Below are 15,147 nucleotides of genomic sequence, written 5' to 3'. Positions count from 1 at the left end.
TCATGTCCCTGGATGTAAACTGAGAAGGATGATACTTATCCTAGAGTTTTCTTATGAGGGCCTGCATAGAACTCAAACACATGACTGATGCAATACATGGTAGACATTTAATAAGTGAGAGCAAAATACCTTTGCCTGATTTGGGGAGAGATGCAATAAGCTGGATCTGAAAATGAACCAAATCACTAACAAAACTGAAGCACTTTGCTGGAGATGGTAATTTATTTTTAATGTTTCTTCCTCCAGTTTCCTAGACCTTCTGATTAAAATCATGATACTTGTAACTCCAAGAGCCTAGCAATCTTGTACTTGCTCTCAAATTGAATATGCTTAGTCATATTTTTATATAACTTAACATGGCATATTTTATTTTTAGAAAGTCCCCTCACAAACAAATGACAAATGTAAATTGACATAAAAGCAATTCATACTGACAGTGCCCCCTCCTAACCTTTTGTAGCTGATATTTCTATTCTTTAAGGCAAGGTTTGCCAAAGTGTGTTATCTATAAAACTAATTTTACAGAAAATTGCTACTGAAGATGTTAAGAGGGAAAAAATATATTTTTGTTTTCATTTTATTATGTTGTGGTTTTCCCATGTGAATTTTCAGAATCCTCAGTATTCTAATGTGCATGATGTCTCTCTAAAAAGGTAAGAGGAGTCCTACATCCCCCAACTTTATTTGCCCACAGAGATGATCTAAGGAACCGTCACCTGAATTCTTCTTGTCCTTCTGGGGAGGCATTTCCCAATAGGCACAATACTAGGAGCAATGAAGCCAAGGAAGGGTGAGGGAGGATAGCAGAGAGAATCCAAGAATAAATAAGACAGGGGTCACAAATCCTAGTGCCTGAGAAAATTACATCAGGATCAGAGGTAGACCAGATGCATTACAAGATAAGATGGGAGGACAATGGCAAACTGCCAAATGTGTTCTACCTATACAACTTAAAATTTTAAAAAACATTCTATGGGCCTATGTCTGATGGCCCTACCTTCCACAAGTTGCCAGCAAGAAGCTGCTGTTCTAAGAAGACTGCTTTCATTTTTGTTTTCAAAAACAGTACCATATGAATGAACTTAATACCATCAAAGATTCAAATTTTTATGTTTTGAAGGGAGAGCAGAAAGGATGTGGTTTGTTTAGAGCTGCTGTTCCTCTCTCTTGACCATGGCTACCATTAGGCCCATCTCAGAGTTAAGAGATGGGATCCTGTTTATAGTTTAGCACTACGTGTTATCCACAAGTACATGGAAGAGGATAACTCATGCCTTTTGAGCACTTATATTTTACCAGACACTATTTCATGTGCTTTACTTATAGCTTCTTATTTCATCCTCACAATAACCCTATTATTCTTCCCATTTTATAGATAAGCCACAGAGACTTTAATAAGCCACTGACCCATAGTTACATAGCTAGCAAGCAACAGAACAGGGATTGAAATGCAGGCTATCTGGTTTAAAACCCACAATCTTAACTACCATGCAAACCTCAGTCTTGGAGATGTCTTGTTTTCCCTTTGAGGGGTATATCAGTTTTGAATGCCTCTGGCCCCATGTGACAGAAACACTGGGTAACAATGTCTGGAAAAAGTATTTTTTTTCACAAAACAAGAAATCTGGAAGCAGGTGTCTACTGGCATTGGTGCTGTAGCTCAGCAATGTCAGAGTCAACTTCTCATGGTCACAAGATAGCTAGCTATTTGCTGGGCATCATATATAAATCAAGATGAACTTATCTACAAAACAGAAGCAGATTCACAGACATGGATAACAAACTTGTGATTACCAGGGTGTAAAGGGAGTGGGAAGGGATAAATTGGGAATTCAAAATTTGTACCTCTTGGGGAGTGATGGAAATGTTAGCTATCTTGATTGTGGTAATGGTTTCACTGACGTAAACATCTATCAAAATTCATCAAATTGTACATCTGAAATATGTATAGTTTATTGTGCAGGCATCATACCACAAAAAAAGTATTAAAAAAAAGAGAGAGAGAGAAGCTTACCTTTTCTAGTGGGAGACGGTCAATAAATAAACAAGTTAACATGCGAGAAAGAAAGGAAAGAAAGAAAGAAAGAAAGAAAGAAAGAAAGAAAGAAAGAAAGAAAGAAAGAAAGAAAGAAAGAAAGAAAGAAAGAAAGGAAGGAAGGAAGGAAGGAAGGAAGGAAGGAAGGAAGAAAGAGAAAGAAAGAGAGAAAGAGAAAGAAAGAGAGCAAGAAAGAGAGCAAGAAAGAAAGAAAGAAAGGAGAGAAAGAGAGAAAGAGAGAAAGAGAGAAAGAGAGAAAGAAAGAAAGAAAGAAAGAAAGAAAGAAAGAAAGAAAGAAAGAAAGAGAGAAAGAAAGAAAGAAAGAAAGAAAGAGAGAGGAAGGAAGGAAGGAAGGAAGGAAGGAAGGAAGGAAGGAAGGAAGGAAGGAAGGAAGGAAGAAGAAAGAAAGAAAAGTGGGAAGGGGTGGCTTAAGCTTATTATGTCCCTTAAATGAGAAAACTAAAGTCCTTCCCAGAAGTCCCCAACAGACTTCAGCTTAACCTCCATTCCAGAAAGACATCACATGGCCATGTCTGGCTGAAAAGGAGTGTGGGAAAGCAAATGTTTCTCCTTCTTAGCCCTAAGAGCGAAGGCTGGCAAGGGAAAGTCGGGTTAGAAACAGGTGCTAACCTAGTCAGCCAACAGTGTCAGTCACATGGATTTGGTTTGGTTCAGAAAATATCAACAGAATTTCATCATAGTGTGTCACCCATGCCATGGACCCAAGGAACCTTAAATGGTAACAATTAGATTTTGCCACAAAACCAAAATGGAATTGTAGAACTCCTATTTCCTTTTTAAAGTATCTGCTTCTATGTAAATCCAAATATGTGAAATTATACTTCTAAGTCTTTTCCTGATCAAACCTATCTAGTACTGTGGAAAAACTAATTATTTGATTTTCACACTCAGGATACTTTTAGCTATGTTATTATTAGTTATGTTATTTTTATAAAATGTTTTCTCCTTATTTATGGTTAATAAATCAAAATGACAATTTTAATCCAGTTTCAAAATTGGACTGAAATTTGTCAGTAACTAGAAACTACAAAACTTCAGGGCTGAAAAAACAGAATGGTTTATTTGGATTTATAATCTATTTCATTTCCCAGTTTGCATTGGCTTTCCTGGGTCTTTCTACCACTTTAATTGTAATTTCTTTCTTTCATATTTTTATCATGGCACACAAACTCAGAAAACCTGTTAAGGCAACTACATAATGCAATCTAAAATCCAGTTAACATATTGCTATGGAAACCAGGAAATAGAAAAATAGAAACAGCACTCTAATCATTCCTTTGGACAGCTATGGCTAGTTGTGTGTGTGTGTGTGTGTGTGTGTGTGTGTGTGTATAAATTCATTAGTTTATTCATCTTTTATTGAAAGTTGGTACTGAACCCCAATACATAATTGATCTGTCCATAAACAGCCCCAGTGCCCTCCAACCAGTAAATTAGCATTTTAATATGAGTATTTTAATATGAAGTAGCCCTTGTTAAATTGTGTCCTGAGATATCAGGAAATCTTCAGCAGGACTGGGTTGTTTCTTTAGCCTTGCCAGCCTGTGGCCTCTTGGCACAGTGTGAAGAACACCTGACTGGGATTGAGAGCTGAATTCTAATCTCGCCTCTTTCACTAACCAGCTACGTGAGGCTCTTAGGAACCTGTAGGCATTCAGTTTCCTAAGCCGCACATGGTTCAATGCGGGGCGGGGGGGGGGGGATTGGAGTCCGCTACTATGTAACGAGAACTTTTCCACAAAATTGGGGAATCATGAGGTAATCACTTTTGAGAACTGAAATTGCTCTGTGTAGTGCCTGGCACATAGTAAGCGCTCAGGAAAACAATAACTAAACTTATTACATTTTTCTATTTTTCATTCTGCGGTAAATAATTCCTGAACCTGCGTAGTAAACGCTGTTCGGTCCCATGACTCTCAATAACTCACAGCCGCCATTACCTGACAAGCCCTTATGAGAACTGGAAAAAACTGCCGAGTCCTGACAGACAATGCTGTTCCTATGAGCCTGTTACCTGTGTTTTATTCCCTCTTGAAGTCTAATATCAATTTTTTATTCAGACATGTGAGATATAAAAAGTTATCCTAACACAAATTAACCCTAATACAATTCACCAAGCAACCCTCAAACCTTTTTTTTTAATATGTCAACATTCAAGAATTAAACTTTTAATCTGTTGGGCTTGCTCATTGCTGACTGTCTAGTTATTTAATCAGCCTGTGTCCTGCCATGAAGAGGGAAAATAAGTTAAAGAAACTGAGGTTTCCTCAGGGTTAAACTCCTGTGTTGTTCTTCCAGAAATCTGAGTTATTATAGTCGGGGATAATCGTTGTACAATGAAATCATTGGGACAATTCGTCCATCAACTCCTACCTCCGTCTCTGACAATGAATTCCTTGTTTGTGTGGTGCCCAGATCTCCTGAGTCCCGGGGTCAGCGCCCGGCGGCTAACGGAGACGCGGGAGAGTCTCCTCAGAGCAGAGCCTCGCGCCTTTCGCGCCCGCAGCGCGCGAGGGTGCGCGCCGTGTGCGCGCCGTGTGCGCGCCTAGTGCTCTACGTGCGCTGGGGCCGCTCGCTGCGCGGGCACCAGGAGGGGGAGACTCGGTCCCGCTTATCTCCCGCTGTGCTAACTTCAAACTGCCCGAGCCTGAGGAGGAGAGCGCGCGCGGCCAGGGCGAGAAAACTTCTCCACCTAGAAAGTTTCACCTTGTTGTGGGCGGGGGAGGGGCGGGAGGAAACGCGACCCCCACGGGGCCTGGCGCGGCGCGCGGGCGGCAGGAAGGGCGGGGACCGATTTCCCCCTCTGGGTGGTGCCAGTCCGCACCTCAGCGGCCCTTGGACCCGTGGATGAGGTGGACTGACAGAGCGCGAGACAGACGTACACGTGCACGAGCCGGCGGGCAAGAGCTGGAGTCGGGTCTCCTGGCGGTGCCTCTCGCCTGGACGCGCCCGGGCCGCCTCGGGCCGCGCGCGCCGATGCCCGGCTGAGTCACCGGCCGGGCAGCGCGCGGGTGGAAAGGGGCGGAGGGAGCGTGGCCGGCAGGCTGACGGGACGCTCGGCTGGGCCTGGCCGCAGGTGACCCGGAGGCTCTCGCCGTCCGAGGCGCCCCGAGAGCTTTGTGACCAGATGCGGAGCCCAGCGGAGGGCGCGAGCCAGATGCGGGGCGACAGCTGACTTGCTGCGAGGTGGCGGTGAGGCGCGGAGCGCGCGGGTGGTCCCTGCGCGATTGACTTGTCCTCCGCCGGTTCCTGGGCACCGCAAGGTAAAACTACAACCCCCTTTGGATCCTGCACCCAACCCCCTCGCCCAGGCGCTTCTGCTCTTTGTTTCCCTAAGAGACCTGATTGCTGCTCCAGAGGGCAAGACCAGGGAGGTAGGCAAGAGTTTAGGGGCCTCAGAAACTGAAGGGATGCGGCCCAGGGGTGAGGTCGAAACTACAGTGGGGCTTTTCGTTTTAGGGGGTTGCTTCTGACAGCCACCTGTGTGACTCAGGAGAAAGAGGGAAGCTGAGTAGGAGATGATGTATTACTGTTCTGGCCAGGCAAGTTTCGAGGCTGTGATCTCACTCAGCCTTTACAAAAGGGATCCGGTCACCCTATCCCAGGGTGATGCGGCGGCAGGGTTCGAGCCTAGCAGTTCCCTTGTTCTCAGCCCTACTTTATCCACATTACTTGGGGCCCCTTCCAAGGGGCAGGTGTTTCTGTAAGGGTCTGAATTGTTCATTTCTGGCAAATACACAGGGCTTGTGATCCATCATTTTCAATCTTACCTTATCTCTTTGCTGGGGCTCTGGGAGGACATCTATCTTATTAGGTGAAACAGATCATAACTAGAGGTCAGGCCATCTGGCTAGTACTGGTGCTGACCCAATATTTGAAGCACCAAAGAAAGTATTTTCACAGACTATTGCCAATACAGAATTTACTTCAAAGTACGGCTTCCCATTTCATACCTTTTATGTTTTGAAAGAGCCATTTACTAATTTGGCAGTTGGAGAGAGTTCCTGTGGCTTACACATTGAATAGTTGCCCAGCGTGTTTTACCTTATCACAGTTTTATGTTCAAAGGAGCCCTGGGGCAGAATGAAATATTGTCAACTCTCTTAGGCAAAATAACCAAGATACTTTAATTGCCAAGTTAAGATGGTCGGTGAATATGAGAGGATTATAAAAACTGACATTGGAAAGAATATGTACTATCTGGACTCTCTCCTGAATTTTAAGAACGCTGTTCACATTTTGTAGAATTGGGTGGAGGTTTATTCTGTCATTTCCATCAGCCAGACACATGCATATTGCCATGCAAATGGATTCAGAAAAATATTATTTTCCTCTACAGCTAAACTATTACAGCTGACTAATGAATTTTTTCTGCATGAAGATGTTCTGAAAATGATGGACATCATGTTTCTCTGTGCCTTTGGGGCATAAATTGTGCTTTTATGTAAACTGTAAGTGGTGCTTGGGTTATTTACAGGTACACAGCTTTTCTTTCTAGCTCTATGCTTATTGGGCTTTGTTTTAACATGTAAACGTCCATAATGGAACAGAAAGTGAGGTGCTTTGGTTCCAACCGTAGATTTCAAGTCTGTGGTGTGGTCAGTATTCATTCTTTTTGAATTGCTGAATAATACAAATAAAATTTACATCACTCATAAGAAATGTGTGTAGTACTAAAAATGTGGGTGATTGCCTGTAAAATGCACTGGTGTTTTAAAAATTCTGTTCAGGTTTCAAACTTAACAGTGCATACGCCTATAGTTATTAATGTAAATATATTTTTCTTTTAACGTGATGGGATTTATGGCATATAGAAGATGATCTGCTGACTACTGCTTTCTCAAAGATTGCTTTGTTCTTAATACATCACAATAAAGATTTACATTAGATGTACACTCCACGCCTTCAGAATAGTGGATGAGGTTTATCTGAATGATAAAGATGTACAAGATTAGCCACAGCTAGTCAACATGGAAGTTCATAACTAGCATTTTCATGACTTTTAAGCCTGCAATAAAAGAAAAATGACACTTTTCTAAGCAGGAGAAATACCCTTATTGTATAAATTCCTTTTAAGACTAAGCATATGACCCACTGTAATCTTGAAATTCTTTAAAATTTGTTTTAAGGAGAGTTAGACTAAGAAATAATTTCAAAATCAATTTTCTTAGGTATTGGTAAAAAAAAGTAGTCAAAATAACATAGTCTAACTTTCCTTTTGCACATCTGTATAATAGCCTCAAATAAACTTTTTCTCAAATGTCATCTCAAAACAAAGTGACTAACTAACTCAAAAGGGGCTTACATTCTGTCAGGACACACATCTTTCTCTACATGGCTGCACCAATGCCTGTGGTGACACACCCATGATGAGTACACAGCTCCCTACACATTCAGAGCACCTCCCCTCTCTCTGCCCCCTTCCTCGTCAACCCCTTCCCTTGGTTTGGTGAGAGCTGCTCCCAAGCCCTTTTGTGCCCCCATTCTGCCTCTCTAATTTCATGGATTCTTCTTCAGTGTCATTAGGCTCACCAGAATCATCTATGGTTTCCTTTCCCCATCAGCCCCAGTATTTTCTCTGGGCTGCTATGTTTGATGGTGGGATACCAAGTTTCCCAATTATGCCACCTTAAGTGAGAAAATGTGCAGAAAAACTCAGTTGCCAGGGAGTTAATCTCCATTACCTTGCTGGTGTATATTTAAACTGGTGACACTGATCCCTCAGGGCAGAGTTTCTTCACGGGGTTTGCTCAGTGCAAACTAAAGTCGATTCTTAGTAATAAACAGTGGATATACCGACTAATGTCAATTCAGGATCACTTTGATTCCCTGTTCTTAACAGAGTTGCTGCTAGGCCCATACTTGCCTCAACAAAAATAGCTAAGAACCATAGGTTGAGCATCTTAGCTGTTTGGTACGAGAGGAACATTTTTTAAAAGGAAGCAATGAAATATCTGCCCTTAAAGAATTTATAGTCTAGATATTCAGATGAATAACACACATGGAAAATGGAACCAAGATCCATAATTTTAAAGGGGGCATCACACAAGAGTGACAACATTAAAAATCATCCTGTTTGATATTAAATAATAGAAAAAAATCTTTAATGAAAATATTGGAGTTTAAAGAACTCACAATTTTCAAGCTGCTTCTGAATATCTCATCTTTCTGATACTACAGCAACTTTACAAGATAGGCAAGACTGATATCAATATCTTAACCTCCTCATACCATAGACAAGGAAACTGTGCATGAGCCTAGCCCCCATGCTGACTCAACAGCACCACATCTCTTCTGCCTAACAGTCAAGGAAGATTAGCTATTTTGAAGCATTTTCCACTGAGGCATAGGTTGGAATCCTTAGGTTAGTGATAAATGACTATAACATTTCTAGTCTCTGGAATTTTTCTCACCTTTTCTTTCTCCGATTTTCTCACCTTCTCTTTCTCCAGTATCCTTTTTTTGTAGTAAAGCATACCAAGAAAAACCTCCAATCATATGTGCAGGGCATTCTCCCATTATCAGATTAAGAGCGTGAGTAATTTTGTAATCTACCCTTCTATCAGAAAGCCCATTCTCAGATATCGCTTCAGCTGTGTTTAACAGTTTAGTATATTCCCCTTGGGATTTGTTTCAATAAAAACATCCAGTAAAATCTGACTACTTTGCTTTTCAAGGGACAAAATGAAAAAAAGTGTTTTTATAAGCTGTAAAATGTAATTAAGAGAAAAATCACACGTGTGACATTTGTAGCAGGAGGTGTGAGCACAGTGAAATGAAAAAACAGTTAGTTGGCTAATTGCATACCCAGGTATACATATTTCTTCTGTGATTGTATAAATTTGTGCAAGTATGTTTATGCAGGTTACTCCTGTTATTTTAAATTTCTATAATAAATTATGTAGCTATTGAGTAAATAGAAATTATATAAGAGTTTATGAACCATATAGACTATGTAATGGTCTATAGGATTTGAAAAGTATTTCTCCTAATGTAAAAAAGGATAAATATGGTCTCAGCAACTATGAAATATGGTCAGAGAATCACAGATTCTAGAGCTGGGTTCCTCTGCTCTAAGAATGTGGTTGAGGGTTTAGTCATTCAGGGTAATTTGGTGTGCACCTATCAGGCATAATTCTAGACTCTGGTAATGCAGCAGAGAATAAAACAGACAAAAGTCTCTGGCCTCACGATGTTCTATTCTATATTCAGGAATACAAACAATAAACAAAATACATAAATAAAATGTATGATATGTGAGGTGGTGATGACAGCTATAAGGAAGCATAAAGTGGAGAGGGGGAATAGGGCCTGTCAGGGATAAAGAGGGAGTGGGGTGATGACCGAAATATTCAGTAGTAGGGTCAGAGAAGGCCTCATTTCAAAGGTGACCTTTGTGCTAAAACCTGAAGGAAATCAAAGAATGAGCCATGTGGCTATCTGGCACAGGCACTCCCTTTGAATTCCTCAGGAGTGCCATTCTCATTTTGCTTCCTCTGCAGTTGTGCAATGCACAGCCTGCACAGCTATACATGGAGTCTCTGTTTTTTTATGGGAAGTTCTTGGACAGTGCCTTCACCACAATCTTAAAGTTGCAGGTTAACCACATCCCTTGGTTTGAGGGCAGTGAAAGAAGAGAACCATGGTATTTTTCTACATTCTCCTGGTCCAATACCTATAACCCATCCTTGATCAGGGATATTGCTCCATTGGACAGTTTTCCTTCTTATTTTCTACACTGTGATCCTGGCCCAGTGGTATTTGTTGAGAGTAATGCCCATAGCCTTAGTCACGGATCCCTTCCATAGTATAATCTGGAGATGGCAAAGGAGGCAATTGCTGATGGTTTACAGCTTCTCTCTGCTGTGCACTTTTTTCTTGCCTTCTCTCACTGTCCTTTTCTGTTTCCAGTGTTAAACCACTGTGTTGAATTTTCTTCCTTCCCCCTTAATGTGTTGTCTGTGATTTGCAAAGAGGTAATCTAATAACCCCTTCACTAGGGGGCAACAACCCACTCAGAAAAAGCCCTACCTAAGAGGGGACAGCCACTGCTTGACATCATCAGAGTTGACATGAGGCTCAGTGAGTGGTGTGGGCCCATGTGGTGGTGTCTTTCAGATTTTCAGAGGCTAGAAACCTCTCAATTTTAAAATGTTGACTCAGCATCTTTAAACTGTGCAAGCTAGAGAGACAAATTGTCTGCAGGCCAGATTTGGCTCCTGGTGGTCCCATTTGTAATCTTGGCCACAACTATACCTGCCAAGTGGTCCCCTGTGTCACCCTCAGGTGCTGTTTAATTCAGCAACATGCATAGCCAAAGAGCCCCAGGACTGCTTCTGCAAACTGTTTCATCTTTTAGAGTTCTCAGACTCTTTTCCTCTCTGGAAAATAAGCATAGCAATTTAAAAAAGATGTATTTTCTGATCATCATTCATTGATTGGCGTGTATTATTTTTTCTAAATTCATCAACCCAAATACTTTCTATCAAACTATGTATATTTCCAAACTAAAGAATAATGTAGTTATTTCATTCTTAAACTGAAGCAATAATTCTCTGGACTCTAAATTCATCATAAATTTCTGTGTAAATTTCGTATTTCATTTCCAAATTCTCATTCAGAATAAACTCTCTGTTTGGAATACTGGTACTTTCTTTGTTTTGTTTTGTTTTCACTTCACCAATTGTTATTCCTCTATGACTGAAATTCAAAATGTGCACTGCACTGGTTTCGAGTGCCCTTTAAAAGCCATCAGATCAGTGTTGCAATCTATTTTTTCAAAGAAATAAAAGCTCATAGGTTGTGCACTGACTTGTTTCCTTTAATCCTAAAACCTCAGTGAAATGCCCAGGCTAGCGGCCTTCCGGAAGGCCATTGTGTTAGAACGGAAGATTATGTACTGTATTTCTTCCTACTATTTTAAATGCAAATATAGTAATATATCATGAAACAGTGCACATATTAAGATCAGTGGCCTTTTCCTGTTTTGAAATGATTTCTTGGTCCCTGATAGTTGGAAATCTGAGGTCTAAATTGAACCTAGAATCTCAGGTCCAATTTTAAAGTTGTCTGTAAAAAAAAAAAACCATTGACTTGGAGGAATTAAAACATACTCCAGTTGTTCGATAACCATGGGATGTTTCTGGCTTTTAATATTTTACTGAAAATATCAAGAGCGTTCACAGCTAGAGACCTTTGAATCGTGTAGTCTCCACATCAGAGAGAGGTGGTGTAAATTTGTTTAGCAGAAGGCAAGTTGCCTCCTTTGAGGCCTAATCATGTGGGAAAGTAAAACCTAGCCAAGTTCTAGGCCCATAAGACAACTCAAACTATCTTTAAAAATAAATTTTGGCGTTGCTTGGGACTAATGTATGTTCAGATCAACATTTTAGTTCTTAAAATTTAAACCTAGGGGTCTTTTAAAGGAAATTTAATCCATGTGTTTTTGATTCACTAAATCCTAAATCATTACCCATAAACTGTATGTCTGTCTAAGCTCTTTGATGTCTAAGTAATCTTTGAAACCATGTAAGGCCTCTTTTGTTCCAGAAAAATAGGAAGTTGGCTTTTGCTAAGTGTCAGTAAACAGCATCTTCAAAAATCTGAGTTAGGTCTAAAATCCTGCAACCATGACAGAATGGATGTTTGAATGAGCACTAATGCATTTTTCTGATACAATGTGAAAAATATAAGTACTTTTAAAGATCTTGCTTACAATTGATATTCAATTGTAATCCTTACTAACTCCAAGGAAATTATTTTGGCACAACGCCTCTTTTTATTGTAATACAAAGTCCAAATATTTATCATTTTATCCTGGCACACAGTAGGTACTCAGTAAATATTTTGTTGAATGTTAAATGAATGACTTTTTCTTCTGCCCAGAATCTTCCAGCTAATGTTAATCTTTTAATTCAATATCAGTATCCATCTGTCATGTCTTAGAATGAGATCTATTCTGAGTCAGTGACCTGGTTTGACAAATTTTTAAAATAAGCCATCTAACTAAATATATGACATTTATTGAAATTCATTCTGTACCATGAAGCAGCAGCCTTGCAAAGAGTGCTGAAAACGGGAAGGAATTTCTAGACTAATTTGATTAAATATTCAATTGTTACCATACACTTTCTGAAAATTGATTTTTTTCCTGTTTTACTATTCCTGCCATCCCTTCCTCCCACCTTGACACACTTACTGATTGAAAGCTCTGCACAGAAAAGGGCAGGTCGTTTGTGTGTATAAGCAAGAGCAGCAAGTTCAAACAGGCTTGGAAAGCATAATGCTGTAATCATAAGTTGCCATAATATAGGAGGGGAAGGAGGGGTACTCAACACTAATAGTGGTGTTGAATTTGCTCCAAATTACGTAGATGACACATCTTTGAATTCTATTGTGTGGGGAAAAAACACCTTCTTACTGTGGTTAGATTTCCTGTTTGTGTGTATTTTCTGGTAAGTAGATGTGCCATATAGACTTGTAATAAATATGTAGCTTTAAGTGCCATTGAAATGCACATGGTTAGAGTATTGATAGCTATGGAGACAGCAACTCCTTCTCTCTAAAAGAAAGAAAGTAGTATTTAGAAGAAGGCATGGTACTGAAGCGTGGGCATTGACATTTTTCTTGATATCATGTTGTGAATTCCTAACGACTCATCACATTTTGTCCCCAGAAAACTTTTCCTGATCAAAAGTGTGTTGTTTCTGTGTAACACTGAGGTGCCAGAATTTGTCAATTTCTTATATCTTGGTGGGGAGGAAAAGGAAAAGTATGCTTTTATGGTCTTGAAATAGAGGTTCTCTTAGGTGAATCTGCAGGTTTGTTGAAAACATATATTATTAAAACTTGTTTTGAAATTTAATTATAGATAGCACTGTATAAGCAGTAATTTAGTTATATAGTTTTGACACGCTTAATTTGTATTTCAATGGTTGACCAAACCATCAGTAATAATTATACATCCATGTGTTCATACACATTCACATTTAGATGATTTTTTAAACTCCAATTAAAAGGTCTCACAACTTTGATAAATGAGTAGTCAAATGCCTCTGTATCTATACATCTGGGAGAATGTGATTTGGTTTAAGACATTTTTGTGATAACTCTCACGCTATAAGTATAGGAAATACATAATGAAGAAGACCTGCAGGTTTTGTCAGGACATTGGGTCACCGAGGTTAAAGGACAGGAGAGGTGACACTGAAGTGTCATGGATTTGGGTGCACTGCAAGTCATGAAGAAGTGTTCCATTAAGAATCAGATTGCCACCTTCCAAATAGGAAAAAGGCAGGTCAAAACTGAGTGAGGAACCAAGGGGATCTCACAGGGAGATGTTAGGCACTTGATAAGCTAAGTCTAAACTCCTCCAACTCTGTCACATGTGGTTTGGTTCTAGGAGAAACTAGACTGTCATCTATCCATTACTAAATCAGGCCTCTTCGTCTGTCCTACCTGTAGCTATGAATAAGAATAGCAGGAGTATGTAGCAGAAGCAGAAAGAACTTTTATTCTGAGTGGTGGAGACATGTCTTACGCACTCTATTAGCCACTCAAATTGAATTGTAAATGAAATTCTATGTTCTCAGAAGAAATCATGGTATTAAAAAAAAAAAACAAGCTTGGAAATATTTTAAACCATTTTCACAACTAAAATTAGTTGGAGTATCAAGGCATTATAATGCATCTGTTACTGTTGTGACCTAAAGTTATGGCCCTTAACACTGTATCCTTAATTATTTTCCATCAGTATATCCTCTGCTGTCGATATATATATATTAGCTTTTCTTCTGGGTATTATCTTGAGACCATTTCTTTGGGCCTTTATTATACAGAGTGCATGATGCGTAAGAGTTGTACTTCTCACATTCTAAACATGAACTCAGACAGTGGTCTAAAGAGGAAGAGAACTCCTATCAGGGCCTGCCTTTAGTGCCTGTCTTTTTGCCTCTGTGAGAGTCTTAGGTGACCAGCTGTCATCTGACTCTGGCCTCACATTAAGGCAGAATCCCTTCAGCTCCAGTGTACTGTTCGAAGTGAGTCCGCGGCCTGACCATTATCTAGTTAAGATAAAGACAGCAGACAAATAGAATCATTTAGGGCCTATGTGAAACTTTGGCTCTAAAGTATTACCCTAGCTGGGTTTTTTTTTTTCAATTGAGTGTAATGGTGTATGATAAATATTTTAAATTCTATTGAATTACATAAAGAAGCAACCAAAGCAAAGTTTTTTGACAGAAGAACACTTTCTCCTAAAAGAAATTAATATGTATTTGGGACTTTTTAAAATTCACTTTCTGACATGTCAAAATTAAGATACTTCTGAATTTTATTTTAGTCTCACTAACACACACTTGGATTGTTCATTGAAATCTGTACATCAAGGTCCAGTGAGTTTAAACATTCTTCTGGTCTTCAAATAGCTTACAAAAAAATTATTCTTTAAATCACCAGAAAAGTGCAAATAAAACCTCCTGACAGTTTCATTAATGACAATGAAAAGTGACAGTCCTTGAATCTGTTGTAACTTAATTAATTACTTTCCAAATGGTATTAAAGATTCTGAATGAATAATGTGACTGGTATTTAAGATCAAATCTCCCTCACAATTCCTAAATGGGTTTTAATTTTCAGAGTTAGATAATTGTTATACCTGATTCATTTCTTTAACATCTATAGACTGTTGGTTTTATAGAAAAGAGAGCAGAGTATCTGTTTCAATATGTTTTTCTTTTCCCTGAAGTTATTGCTTGCAGATTTCAATAATACTTTGAAATAAAAATAATCAAATGCTGTTATTTTCTCTTAATAAAGGTTCATAGGTCTAGTGACTTATATAGAAATTACAAAGAATTCACTAAAGAGGTTATAATTATGGGACTATTTAATTCCCAAATCTGCCTTGGTGACAGTTTAGAAACTCAATGAGAATGAGCATTGTGCATTAGGATAAGTATTACCTCAAGTGAACTTTTTATTCTTGTTTTGGTCATGTCCCATTTTGGCCAATCCATAGCACCTGCTTCTCTTACCAGCAAATCTGTTTACTGGTCTCTAGGCTCATTTTTACCCATTACCACCACAATATT

The 15,147-nt window shown here is 39.4% G+C and overlaps 1 protein-coding gene across 2 annotated transcripts in view; it reads left to right on the top strand.

Annotated features, from left to right (window-relative positions):
• Positions 1-4,782: 4,782 nt before the first annotated feature.
• Positions 4,783-15,147, top strand: part of MET (MET proto-oncogene, receptor tyrosine kinase) — a 106,283-nt gene continuing 95,918 nt past the window's right edge. For both annotated transcript variants that reach the window (XM_072964625.1, XM_006206171.4), the window contains exon 1: positions 4,783-5,319. The gene's annotated coding sequence lies outside the window, so the exon portion shown is untranslated. The remainder of the gene's footprint in view (positions 5,320-15,147) is intronic.

The sequence above is a fragment of the Vicugna pacos genome, chromosome 7 (genome assembly GCF_048564905.1).
Source record: "Vicugna pacos chromosome 7, VicPac4, whole genome shotgun sequence".
Taxonomy (NCBI): Eukaryota; Metazoa; Chordata; class Mammalia; order Artiodactyla; family Camelidae; genus Vicugna; species Vicugna pacos.
Note: the sequence above shows the minus strand (reverse complement) of the source record. Positions and strands in the feature narration are given on the sequence as shown.